A 14540-nucleotide genomic window follows, 5' to 3' on the forward strand; every position below is an offset into this window, starting at 1 on the left:
AGGCAACATTCTGGCAATACAAAAATATGCAACTGGAAGAGATTACCACCAATTAGACTTGACAACTAAATCCCAGTCCACATCCTGGAAATAAAAGCACATTTAGATAGAGTACTAAACCAGCAGTTCTTATATGCTCAGGGATGCTCATCACCTAGAACTCTTCAAAATTCACAGAGCGAAGCCATCCTGGAAAGCTACCTAATGATCCTGGAATCTGGCTGTGCTTTGAAACATCTCTGTGTTCAACTTCATAAGTGATTAAGCAGCACTACACTAAAATGAACTAGAGCTCTACAATAAGAGTTACCAAAACTTCTCATTCAGATTATGGTTTGAGTGTGAACCACAACTGATTGCAATCTAATAGGTAGAGGTGCCATCTATAGATCACATGATCTTTTTAACATGATCTGTAAGATGTTCAAGTATACAAATGGTAGATAAAGGCTATCTACATATACTAAAAAATTTATCTGGCTAATTTGTTTTCAGCTTTGTGCTAAAGATGTAGATCTCAGAAGCCACCCACAATGGAATGGAGAACCATAAAAAAATACTCTCAAAACAAAAATTCCTTAGATGTTTAGTTAAATTATCATCAAGTAATGGTGACCTCCAGTGAACACCTGTAATCATTATACACTACATTCAAATGATTCCTCTTTCAGCATTATTATTCCTCAATTCAGAAGACGGCTAACATAACCTGTGATTTCTAAAATCAGAGGAGCTTTAAAACATCAGCCAATCTAAATATTCAATTCAAAGTTTCAACAGTTTTCATATTCCATATTTACCTAACATAAGCCATAAAATTGTATTAGGCCTTCTGTAACTACCCTGAAGGTCTTAAGCACTCTGTCACATCTGCTTTCTGAGATCTGTTTCTTTGAATTCACTTAAAGTAAACAAACAACATACTAAAACAACAATCACAACAACTTGCAAAAGTATTTGTAGCTTAGTCAGACCTTAATGATTTCTGGAGAGAAGATGAAGGAGTGGATTGGGATACAATAACTTAAGTAGGCATAAGTATAACAATTATCACAATTCATCTTATCACAATTGTTTTGCTTTAAAAAATTATTTATTCATTCGTTTACTTATCTGAATGAAGAAGAGAGAGAAAGAGAGAGAGAGTAGAGTGTTCTTCCATTCACTGGTTCACCTCCCAGATAGCCACAATGGCTGGGGCTGGGCCAGGCAGAAGCCAGGACCTCCACTGAGGCAAGGGTCTAGGTACTTGGGCCATCTTCCATTGCTTCCCTAGCACATTAGCAGGGAGTTGGATTGGAAGTGGAGCAGCCAGGATGTGAACTAGTATCCCCCTTGGGATGCTGGATTGCAGGTGACAGCTTATGAAGGCCACAAAACTGGCCCTTCATAATGCCTACAGTGTACTTGACAATCCCACCACTCAGGTGCTTCATTGATTTCTCCCCTCTCTTGGTCTAATGCCCTCTCCCTCTCTTTCTTCCTCCTCTATTTGACTCTTCACTCTACTCTTCCCTGTTACTCTCAGAAGCATTAAAACACCTTCCCCAGTCTGTGCAGCTCAGTTTCTCCCTTAAGGCATGTTTGGACACAAGGTAGTTATGTAAGTTTTCACACTCTGCTACTCTCAGGTGGTCTAAACGATGATACTTTCCTACTCAAGAAGAATTCTGTTGGTATTGTTCAGCTAAGCGTACCTTCCTTCTCCTCCAACCACTTCTCATATAAGTTGGAAATAGTTTTTTTTTTATCTTTTATTTAATGAATATAAATTTCCAAAGTACGACTTATGGATTACAATGGCTTCCCCCCCCATACCGTCCCTCCCACCCACAACCCTCCCCTTTCCCACTCCCTCTTCCCTTCCATTCACATCAAGATTCATTTTCGATTATCTTAATATACAGAAGATCAGCTTAGTATACCTTAAGTAAGGATTTCAACAGTTTGCTCCCACACAGAGACATAAAGTGAAAAATAATAGATGATTTTTTTTTTAAATGATGATGAAATCAGATCAGACCTATTGTCATGTTTAATCCCAGTGAGAGTCAAGTTGGGAATTGATAATTTCTTTTTTTTTTTTTTTTTTTTTTTTTTACAGAAGATCAGTTTAGTGTACATTAAGTAAAGATTTCAACCTTTTGCACCCCCATAGAAACACAAAGTGAAATATACTGTTTGAGTACTCGTTATAGCATTAAGCCTTAATGAACAGCACATTAAGGACAGAGATCCTACATGAGGAGTAAGTGCACAGTGACTCCTGTTGTTGACTTTACAAATTGACACTCCTGTTTATGGCATCAGTAATCTCCCTATGCACCAGTCATGAGTTTCCAAGGCTATGGAAGCCCCTTGAGTTCTCCGACTCTTATCTTGTTTAGACACGGTCATAGTCAAAGTGGAGGTTCTCTCCTCCCTTCAGAGAAAGGCACCTCCCTCTTTGAAGACCTGTTCTTTCCACTGGGATCTCACTCACAGAGATCTTTTTGCCAGAGTGTCTTGGCTTTCCATGCCTGAAATACTCTCATGGGCTTTTCAGCCAGATCCGAGTGCCTTTAGGGCTGATTCTGAGGCCAGAGTGCTATTTAGGACATCCGCCATTCTATGAGTCTGCTGAGTATCTCACTTCCCATGTTGGATCACTCTCCCCTTTATTTATTCGATCGGTTAGTGTTAGCAGGTACTAGACTTGTTTATGTGCTCCCTTTGACTCTTAGTCCTTTCATTATGATCAATTGTGAACTGAAATTGATCACTTGGAATAGTGAGATGGCATTGGCACATGCCACCTTGATGGGATTGAACTGGAATCCCTTGGTATGTTTCCAACTCTACCAATTGGGGCAAGTCAGCCCGAGCATGCCCCAAGTTATACATCTCTTCCCTCTCTTATTCCCACTCTTATGTTTAACAGGGATCACATTTCAGTTAATTTTCAACACTTAAGAATAACTGTGTGATAATTGCAGAATTAAACCAGTCATATTAAGTAGAACAGACAAAAAAAATACTAGGAGGGATAATGTATTAAGTTGTCCATTAACAGTCAGGGCTATGCTGATCAAGTCACCATTTCTCATAGTGTCCAGGAAATAGTTTTCTTTTCCCTTCCTTTAGTGTGTTGCTGTTCTCTTTTGTTTCACAAAAATGGGTATCCTAAATTAGTTTTCACTTTTTCTGTTTCAAACTGTTTTCTTTCTCTCTCCATGTGGCTAATATCCTTAGTCCTCTCACATAGGTGTCTTTCCTGCTGCTATATGCCTCATTGTAACCATGCCATGCCTTTCTTAAGTTGCAGATGGCTTCTCACTGTTCCACAGGTAATGTACACTAGAGTCCTTCAAGAAGTCTTCCTGAATTGAGAAAAAGAAGTATACAGTAACTCCCACAGTTTCCTTTGCCTGGCTTTGCTACAACTTCCCTACAGTTTCTGATCAAATCCTACCTATGCTTATATCTTTATTTCCCACCTGTCACATTCATGTTGCCTGGATTTGTTAATCTGCACCCACCATTTCTTTTTTTAAAAAAAGTTTATTTTATTAATTTGAAAAGCAGAGTTAAAGGAAGAGAGAGAGAATGACAGAGAGAAAGAGAGAGAGAGAGAGAGAAAGAGAGAGAGAGAAAGAGAGAGATAGATACTACCTGCTTGCTTACCCCTAAATGGCCACAATGGCCATGGATGGACCAGATGGAAGCCAGGAGCAAGGAGCTTTTCCCTGGGTGCAGGGGCCCAAGGACTTGGATCATCTTCTGCTGCTTTCTTGGGAGGAGTAGCAGGGAGATGGATTTCAAGTGGAGTAACCGGAATTCGCACCTATGCCCATATGGAATGCTTGTGTTGGCAGGTGGTGGCTTTTCCTACTATGCCACAATGCCGGCCTCTGCTTTCTTGCATTTCTAGTTAAGCTCCCGCTGAACTGGTGTAGCAGGGTATAAAATATGAAACCTCTCTGCTGTTATAAATAAATAAAGAGTTTTGAAATCCCAAGACAAATATGAAACACCTTCATGAATTTTTGCATATCCTCAAACTATTGGAATTGTTATTCACTTAATATTTTTTTTAAAATTGACTCATTTAAAAAGCAGCCTCATCTTAAGAAGTAATATCCATGAACTAGATTTATGTGCTATACTTTCTAAATCATAATAAATTAAATAGACATATCAAATGTTATCCTCTCCTTGGTCTCCTATCCATGTGCCGACAGTGGTCCATATATAAGTGTTGGAAAATCACCCGGCTAAGACATGGACTAAAAGGAAGCAGAATGGCTGTTTCCCATCTCCTCTTATTGGTCTTGGCCTAGAAAATAGTGGGACAAGATAGGATAAAGGAAGGGAAGGGAAACTGCCAAAAAGAGCATCTGTCCACTAAGACTTATAAAAATATCAAAACATCCAGCCTATTTGTCCCTATAGACTCACCTCTTGACTTCACCATGGCTATGCCAAGGTGGAGGCAGCCAAAGCTAGTGATAGGATAAAAAGTAATTGAAGAGTGAGTGCCTGCAGCACAGAGAGCCAGTCTTGAGGGGTGGTGTGTGCTCTCCCCATTTAGAACCTCACTGATCACTTTCAGCCCAATCTGAGGCCATTGAGTGTGCTCTTATCAAAAAATACTGGAATTAAAGCCTTGTCACTATGTGTACTGAATCCAAAGATGCCTTGAATGTGAACAGGAAATGTTGGCCAAAAATTAAAAATAAAAGCACATCTGAGCTTAAAGGCTTGCTTTGATTCCTGATGCACAACCAGGGCTAGACTCATGTATGTTTATCATTGTTTTATTAGCAAAACCAAGAAAAAAGTCTATTAAAAACACAGGGATGGGCATGAAGCCTAGATTTTAAGATACTGATTAAGATGCTATTGCTTTACATGTGTTTGATTTCTGGCCCTAGCTCCTTACTCCCTACTGCCAATGTAGACTCCAGGAAGCAGCAGTGAGGGCTCAAGTAATTGGGTTCCTGCCACATATGTGAAGACCTGAATTGAGTTCCTAACTGCTGACTTTCGCCAGGGCTAGTCCTGCTCTCATCAGGTGTGGAGAGTGAACAAGCAGATGGGAGCTCTTTCTCTCTGTGCTCTCTCTCTAGTATATATATATACACACACATACACACACACATATATAATTTGTGTGTATGTTTATCTTTCTCTTTGCATCTCAAATAAGTAAAAAAATGTTTAAGTCAACGTCAAACAGAAGTGCTTTTTTTAAAAAAACTTATGTTATGGAACTTTCCATACACAATAATAGGGAGTATAGGATAATATGCCTCCACATATCCATCTCCTGTCTTCAAAAATGATCATTTTCTCATCTATTCCTCCTTCCATTTTTTCACTATTATAAATTCTTTAGTATATATCTCTGATAACACTTATATATAAGACATGCCATTATCACGTCTAACAAAATCACCATACATTATCATCTAACAATTCATTTATAGTGTCTAATACTTATTTCATAATCTGTTTTTTCTGATTGCATCAAGGGTTCTTTTCAGAGGTCGTTTATTCAAAATAAGACACAATGTCTGCACAGTGCACTTAATTACTGCTTTTTTTTCAGGATTTATTTATTTGAAAGGCAGAGTTACAGAGTGCAGAGGCAGAAAGAGAGAGAGAGATATCGTCCATCCACTGGTTCACTCTCCAAATGGCAGCAACAGCTGGAGCTGGGCCAATCTGAAGCCAGGAGCCAGAAGCTTCTTCCAGGACTTGCATAAAAGTGTAGGAGCCCAAGGGCTTGAGCCATCTTTTACTGCTTTCCTAGGTCATAGAAGAGAGCTGGATCAGAAATGGAGCAGGCCAGACTCGAATGGATGCCCCTATGGGATTCCGGCATTTCAGGTGGCAGCTTTACCCACCATGCCACAGCTCTGGCCCCTACTGTGATTTTTAGAACTCTTACTCTTTCAGAATCTGACCTGTTTTTTCATGACATTGCTTTGGTAGATAAACTGGGTCATTTTTTTTTTAATTGAATGTTTGACATTCTGGATTTGACTGATTGCTTCCTTGGGGTGGTTTTGAACTTGATCCTCTGTCCCTTGTGTTTCGTGTTGGGTCTAGAGGCTTGATTAGATTCAGACTCAGTTGATTAGGCAAGGAGATCTATAATAGTTCTGAGTACCTTTGATTTGGTCATATCATGAAGCACACAATGTCTGGTTATTGGACTTGCTGTCTTAGTGTTTCTTTCCTTTGCTTGGTTGTCATGTCTCTTTGGGGTGATTCAAAATTATGCTACTTTTATTATCTTTCTGTAACCAAAGTCCAAAAAAGTCTAAATTTACATAGACAAAACAAACAGATAAAATACCAGTGATTCTGTGTTCTGAATCTTGGGTAAGTTGAATCCGAAAATGTTTCTCCTGCAAAGGGATGGACTGGATGTGGAAAAATGTAAATTATGAACACTTAAGAAGGATTACTGAATGCAACATTAATGAAAACACATCACAAATTACTAGATTTAGAATCTGCTCTATTTATATTATATTTAGAATCTTTTGGAGAGGATGAAAATGGCTGAAATTTAATGAACTCTTGGTTAATTACTCAGTTTATGGGTTTCCAATGACATTTGCATCTTCATGAGAGAGTTTTTGGCAGTATTGTACTGCCTTTTGGTAACTCCAGAAATTACTATATGCTGCTAATTGACCACAAATTGAACATGTGGAGAGACATATAAGAGCTTCTGACTCATGTTGTTACTGATATATACTGTAAGTAGTTTCCACCACAGTTGAAGACTCTTCAGATGCAGAGCACAGAGCTGTTCAAATTCTGTTTTAACTTCCTAGCTTGCTGTCTGAGGCCTGCTGAAGAAACTGAAGCATAGATCACGGAATCACATACCAGGTGAAGGAAGTATCCCCATGCTCCTTGAGGGCTGGATGTGTTGTGCTATGGGGCCTACCCAAGGCTTCTCAGTTATTATTGCACAGTAGAATCACCTAGTACTGTGATTTGAATGTGTCTCCCAAAAGTTCATGTGTTGGAAACTTGGTCCCTAGATTCACCTGTTAAGTGTATTTTGAGGTGGGAATTTATATCATAATTCAGAATATGCGTGATAATGAAATGTAAGTTTAACAAATAATGTTACAAAGTATGAAGCACTCTGATTTTTATTTAATGAAAATAATACAGGTTATGAATGGTTAATTGGCCTAGTGCTTAAAACACCCGTATTCCATATCAAAGTGCCTAGGTTGAAGTCCTGGCTCTGCTTCTGATGCTACTTTCTGTTAATGTGTACCCTGGGAGGAAGCAAATGATGATTTAAGTAGCTGGGTCCCTGCCTTCCACATGGGAGACTCAGATTGAGTTCTAGGCTCCTGGCTTTGGCCTGATTGAATGCGGGCTGCTGTAGGCATTTGGAGAGTGAACCAGTGAATGGGAGCTCCATTTGTCTCTCCTCTATTTTCCTCTTGAAAAAATAAAGATACTGGCCAACAGTTAGTAAATGATTTCGTGACTTGCATTTTGAATCACTCTTCTAAACCAGGCCATTACAGATTTCTTTTCTGTTCCAACAAATGACAATATCCTTTCCCTCATCAATGCCTTCACATTTTGTTCTGTCACCTGGAAAACACCTTTCTTTTTGTCCACAAGGCCATAAATTTGTACTCTCAGTGAAAAGCATTTCCAAGAGTACTCTAGTCCTCAGTGTCTCTTATTCTGATGCTTACTTTTAACACATAGAGCTCATCCCATTTTTTTACATGGCATTATAAGATATATTGTGATGCTTTGCAATTGCCTTCTGTTTTATATGGTTATGTCTCCTGGACTATTTTTAATCTCTGTGAAGACAGTGGCCATGTTCTATGCTTCTGCTTCTGTACTCTTCAAAATGTCTAACATTGGTTAGGTGCATCACAGATGCTAAATAGGGCTACGTTAGATCTCAGAGCTGTAATTTCTTTATTCCTGAAATGAGGGGGATCTTTTAGGTTATCCTCTTCTAGGTTCATAAAGCTATCTTTTAATGATATATAAGGATTTCTAGAAGATGCACAACTGAAGGAAGAAAAATAGGACTCCTTTATCGGTAACTACAAGAAAAGTTCTGAAGTGGGAGGAAAATGGCTGAACCTGGCATTTTTGGTAGGTAAAGTATAAACTGCTCCATGCTATCAGTAAAAAGATAAAGAAGCTACTGAATCTTAAATGAACCTGGGCACTCTGGATACTAAAATGTGATTACTCATGGGCCACATTTTTAAGAAAAGTTCCATACATATATATCAAGGAATTCCTGTGGATGTTTTGAAATTGAATATACAACAAAAAAAAAGGCCTAATAATAAATGTGGAGTTGAGGTGCATGGATGCAGAGTTATCATAATTCAGGGAAAACCATTAATACACTTATATTTTGGATATTGTTCGCTTGCAAGAGATTTGTTAAATATCATTGAGATCCTGGTTCAGTGACTTGCAACTCCACGACAATCAGTGTTCTTATTCTCCTGATCTGGAAGCTACTGGTAAACAGCCAAGGAGGTAGTTAGCCCTCGTCTCACCGAGTAGGTGGTCATGGGGGTGGTGGTGGTGTGTGTGTAAGTTTGGGAAAAGGGGGTGTAGTGGGCATCTGTGACCTTCCTGAACTTGACATTCCTTCCCCCTCTTTGTTGAAAACAATTGACCGTTCCTTTGGGGAACCTCTTCCCTTCTTGGTTGTCCATGTGGTCTAAGTATGAACAGAGTGCAGGACACTGAAGCTACTTTGACCTTTTTCAGGCATAGGCACATGAGAGCACAGGTTTGAGTCCTAGCTGCTCTGCTTCTGATCCAGTTCCATGCTGATATGCCTGGGAAGATGACCCAAGTATTTGCTACCAGTTACCCATGTGGTAGAGCCAGATGAAGTTTCTAGCTCCCAGCCTCTGCATGGCCCACCCCCCACAGTCAGAGACATGACAGCACCATCTGGGGAGTGATCCAACGAATGGGAATCTCTCTTTCTCTCTCTCCCTTTCCTTGTCACTCTACTTTTCAAATAAAATTAAAAAATACGTCTTTAAAATTAAAAAAATAATAAAAAAACCAGTGGACAGTGGCTGACCCTCTGCCCACTGTTACTGTGATCTGTTCCTAAGCTGGTGAGAGTTGCTGATGCTGTGAGTCTCCTGGGCATTCCCAGGCTGTGGTCCCAGGAATGAGCACAAATGGTAAGGAAAGCTGGAGAAACAACATCACTGTCACTGACAGCTGCATTCATTTCCCAGTATCATTTAGATATGAAGAGGTTACTTCTCTGGAAGGCCTTCTGAGTACGCTCAGGTGATCTTTACAGACAATCCTTGCTGACAAATGGTCCTGGAAACCCAGCTGGAGGCCAGCTGGCACCTGGCCATTGGAAGAGAACACAGCACCGGGTAATGCAGGACATCTGGTTCAAGGCTTCCATGCCACGCCCTAGGGACACTTTCAGGGGTCGGTCCAGAGGCCCCAGTTGCACTTCGGTTATTTGAAACCCCTGCGCTCCGGGGAGAGCCCCTCACCACTGCGTTAGGGGGAACACAGAATGGCCGGGGAGCAAAAGGCAGCCACCAGCGGAGCCTGCAGACTTTGGGGACGCGGCGAGAGGGCAGGGCGATGGGGGTCGGAGTGGGGCCAGCGGCGAAGTCCTGGGAACCTCCGTGGGGCCCAACCGCAAGGGCGGCGCCGGCGTCGGGCCGGAGCACTCGCTCTGCTATGGTCGGGGCCTTTTCTTGGGCGACCCCACCGTGGGTGGAGAGAGGAGGCGGGCAGCCCCGGAACAGAGCGGGCGGTGGCCTCCCAGGATGTATCCGTCTCTACTTGCTCTCTGCTCCTCTCCTCTTACCTCCCCTTCCTTACCTCCGCGCCTAAAACGGGGCCGGCGCCTTTAAGAGGGAGCGTCGGTTCCCCGGGGGCGGGAACCCCTCGGCAGCTCGCGAGGCGGCGGCGCTCGGCCGCGATGCTCCTCACTTTCTGCTCCAGCTCCTGCCCTCGCCGCCGCCGCCGCCGCCGCCGCCGCCTCCTCCTCCAGTTTCTCCTCCGCTGCCTGGAAGCCTCATTCTGGGCCGTGGAGGAGAGAAGTGCAATGTCAGGAAAGTTCCGGGAGGGACTGGATGGGGCCATGCTCCCTGCTCTCTTCCGTCGGCGCCCGCGCGCTGCGCTTTGTATGAGGTGAGCCCGGCGTGCGGGCCCCCGGGACAGGTAGGCGGCCCGGGTGGGGACGCCCGGATCCGCCGCGTGGGGAAGCAAGGGTGTGCGGTTGGGCGGAGTGCGGGAGGGAGATGAGGCGGGTGAGGCTGAAGTTGTGTGGGAAAAGCTCGGGGTTTCGGAAAGGTTTCTGCAGCTGGAATGGAGTGATTTCAGCAGCCGGCGCCGCACGAAGTGGCCCGGCAGGGACTCGTTGTCTCCGGTGCCGCCTCGCCTATCGCCGCCCCGGCCCCGGCCCCGGCCCCGGCGCGAAAGCAGCTGGGCCTTCTAGGAAAGCGTCGCGCCGTGGGCGCCCGTGCCGGGTCTCCCCGCCCGCGGCGCCCGGGGGGCACACTCGGTGCTGGGGGGCAGAGGACAGAGCCGGAGCCTCCTGAACTTTCCCTCGGGGGTCTCGTGGTTCCTGAGGGTCCGGCTTGCGCCGGGGGCATGAAGGCTGGATTTGAGCCCCAGCTGTTCCGAGTGGGTCTCCGCTCACGGCGCGGCGCCTTTTAGCTTTGGGAGCTTCTCAGCTTTGCCGAGATTTTACTTCTCCTTCCTCCTCCCATTTTTGGAAACCGTCTTTTCCTTAAAAGAAGCAGCAGCTGTAACGTATATATCCTAGAGGCTCCGGGTGCTTAAACATCCCCGCCCCCAACAGCCTAGCTTTATAAAGATCTGCCCCCCAGCACTGGCTCACGTTTAAAAGTGATCGTTTAGTCTTTGATGAAATCTTTAGCCTCAGTTTCAACACTTAAGAAATCCAGGTATTCCCCCAAGTAGGATGCAGTTTGTTTTCAGCGAGGTAGGACGCGTTTTAACCACGGTTTTTAAAAATAGGACTTTCTCTTTGTTTATGGTGAATTTGTTTTTCATTATGTCTTAGATTAAGAAGGGCCCAGCCAATTTCAGGAGTAGTATTTCTAAGACTCATAAATGAAACCCTGATGTTTCTTGCATAATCTGACATTGCTCCAGTTTTATCCATGGATGAGGTTTGTGATACGTACAGTTACTTGATAGAACCTAATATATAACTTCATTGATTACACAAATGAATTTTTTTCGTGTACTCCCGGGCAAGGGAAGCCCTATCTTCTCACTTCGCAAGTCTCTGCCACTCTTGTCCATTCCCGGTTCTGCCTTCTCACGTAGTGGACATCGGATGTCAGCTAGGAATCAAAGGTGCTGATGAAAAGTCCCAGTGTTTTGTGAAGTGTTGCATAATCAAAATTTCAACGATAGTATTGATTATATTATCCAGGTCAGTTTGAACAGCAAAAATAGAAGTGGAAGCTTATTTAAAGAAAAGAATGTTATTAAGTATCTGAAGTATAGTGTTAGGTATATTCTTTACATGGAATTTTGTGTGTGAAAAATGCAGTTACCAATATAGAAGACAGTGTAGCAAACATCTTATCTGCAGTGGGGAAGTTTGGAAAGAAAATCATTCCAGAGTAACCATTACTATGGTAAAGTTTTATTTGGGATACTGATTTTCACCTTTGAGTACATCTTTGCTACTTTGCTTTCATATGTACAAGAAAGGAAACTTTTAAAAAGAAAACATCTTGGACATTTTCTGAAAATGCAGCAAACTGAACATTTTTGGAGAAAAAAATCTTAGAAAAATCACATACTTAAGACTCCTAGACAATTGCTGTTTTACCATAAGTTTGCCTAACTCAATTCAAGAAAGCAAGGATTGGGAGATCTCAGGGGAATGTGACTTAGTTCCTGGAATTGAATTGGTTAATGTTGAATACCTTGAGATCTTTGATTTGGGATGATTGTTTTGTGAATGATTCATTTTTTTAAAAAAATAAATGTATCAGTTTAATTTTCCATGAGTTTTTTTTTTTTTTTAGATTTATTTATTTATTTGAAAGGCAGAGTTGCAGAGAGGCAAAAGAGAAAGGGGGGGGGGTGGTCTTCTATCTGTTGGTTTACTCCCCAAATGGCTGCAACTGGGCAGATCCAAAGCCAGGAGCCAGGAACTTCTTCCAGGTCTCCCACGTGTGTGCAGGGACCCAAGGACTTGGGCCGTCCTGTGCTGCTTTCCCAAGCCATAACAGAGAGCTGGATGAGAAGTGGAGCAGCTGGGACTGGAACCGGCACCCATATAGGATTCTGGCACTGTAATGGCGGCTTTACCTGCTACACCACGGTACCGGCCCTGTGAATGATTCTTTTTGAAGTTATGTGTTGACACACATGGATTTATATATGTATAGATCTGTACCTATCTGTTTGCCTGTCGTCTGCCTATTTATTGTCTATCCATCCATCCATTTGAGGAAAGCCATTACAGATATTGATAATACAGGTGCTCTAAGAACAGCAGGTCTAAAAGATCAGAAACAAAATAATTCTTAGAACATGTCATCTTTTCCACATTTTAGTTGATTCTCTTAAGTTAAAAAATACTGTTTGCCATATATTCTTGAACTCTTATGAGGCTTAGAACTGGGAGCTGTTTGCCAATGATCCTATCCATATGTTTATCTATTAAAATGGGTTGAATTACAGCACCAGTGGAGGATTGAACCAGGTATTCCTTAAACTTCAATAGTTTATCTTCAGTAAGTGAACCTCTAGGTAAAAGTTATCTTGTCAGTGTAGCGTTTTATTTATTTATTTTTTAAAATTTATTTTCACACTTGAAAGGCAGAGAGTAAGAGAGAGCTAGAGAGAGCAAGTGAGCACCTGGAGCTTCATCTTTGTCTCCCACGGGGGTGGCAGGGACCCAAGTTCTTGAGCCATTATCTGCTGCCTCTCATAGTATGCATTAGCAGGAAGCTGAATCAGAGTAGCTGGGATAAACTGGCACTCAGATATAGGGTGCAAGCCTCCCAAGCTGCAGTATAACACATCAAAAATGACTTGAGGGCTAATGTTGTGGCACATCAGGTTAGGCTGCCACCTGCAATGCCAGCATCCTATATGAGCGCCAGTTCAAGTCTGGGCTGCTCCACTTCTGATCCCAGCTTGCTTCACCTGGGAAAGCAACAGAAGATGGCTCAAGTGCTTGGGTGTTTGCTACCCATGTAGGAGACTCAGGTGGAGTTCCTGGATTCTGGCTTTAGCCAGACCCAGCCTTGACCGATGAGGGCATTTGGGGAGTGTGCCAACAGAGGGAAGGTACCTCTCTTTTTTTCTAATGGTCTTTCAAATAAATAAAATAAATATTTAAAAAAAATGACCTTTAGGTCCACAGGTCTGGGACTTAAGAGTAGATCTCAGAGGCATGGGAGGCAAACTTTGGGGAAGTTTTGTTAAGCATTTAAGAGAGGGACTCATTAATGCTTGGGAAAAATAATACCTATAATACAATGCTCCAGTTATTACAAGGTAAACCATCTTATTCAACTTTGGAATGTGTCTTAAATTTCATAACTGAAGAATTACATTTCAGCATATGTATGAAAATTAGAAATGAAATATTTTAGACTGATGGTTGCTCTAATTTACTTATATTTATATGTGATTTATATGTGTCATCTTTGGTATAGATGTCCTTTGTTGCATGTAGCAATTCTACCCCCATTTTTGCAAATATGATGTGTGTATTTAGGGTGAGTTCTTGGTGTTTACTTGCAATCATATTAACAGGTTTCATGGAGTTTGCATTATGTTCCTTTAGTTTTCAAAAAAGAACATTTGAGACATTTTACTATGCACCTGAGATCACAGATTTTCAGCGTTGTTGGGATCTTGGTCAATTGTCGTTTCAGTTTCGTGGGAATTTTCTGTTGAAGATCAGATGTGCCCTTAATTTGAACTGGATGATCCATCAAATTGGTACTTTTACAACCACAAAACATGGAGAACATTCCAAATAATTTGCAGTGTGGGCAGCCCGACATGCTTTAGTGTTTAGTTGGCTTGAGGCAGTGTGCCATGCTTATAAAAATGGTTGCTGAAACTGACAGCAAGCTGTTTCAGTTTTTTAGCTTGATACACAGGGTAAAACACCTTTTAGCCTTTATGCCAGTAAATGTGGACACGATTGGTGAAAGTAATTTGTGCTATTTCTGTTTGTGTGATGGAAAATTCAGGAAACTTAAGTGTGAAACTCTAGCTTAATGTGCTAGAAAGCTAATGCATGTCTTTTATAAATGTAATAGTTAGAAAGGTTTGACTTTAACATGACTCTCAGGTCTTGGGCAAAAGAGTATACTAAACATTTGCAATTAATGTGGTAATTTGATGGTTACTTAATTAATAGCACTATTATTATCTGTTTTTCTTTTGAGTGATAGTATTAAAGAAATTACATCCTTCCAGGCCCAATTAGATTGAAAATATCCCCAGCCAAATACTATAGCAGTCATAAA

At 41.9% G+C, this 14540-nt stretch overlaps 1 protein-coding gene across 3 annotated transcripts in view; it reads left to right on the forward strand.

Annotated features, from left to right (window-relative positions):
* Window positions 1–9813: 9813 nt before the first annotated feature.
* The window catches only part of GPR63 (G protein-coupled receptor 63), a 61268-nt gene continuing 56541 nt past the window's right edge, over window positions 9814–14540 (forward strand). Inside the window, exon 1 of one of the 3 annotated variants that reach the window (XM_008263290.4) lies at window positions 9814–10191. The gene's annotated coding sequence lies outside the window, so the exon portion shown is untranslated. Of the gene's footprint in view, window positions 10222–14540 lie in introns of all 3 variants that reach the window. The other 2 variants (XM_017345290.3, XM_051855448.2) reach the window with 2 other exon arrangements.

Source organism: Oryctolagus cuniculus, chromosome 5, assembly GCF_964237555.1.
Source record: "Oryctolagus cuniculus chromosome 5, mOryCun1.1, whole genome shotgun sequence".
Taxonomy (NCBI): domain Eukaryota; kingdom Metazoa; phylum Chordata; class Mammalia; order Lagomorpha; family Leporidae; genus Oryctolagus; species Oryctolagus cuniculus.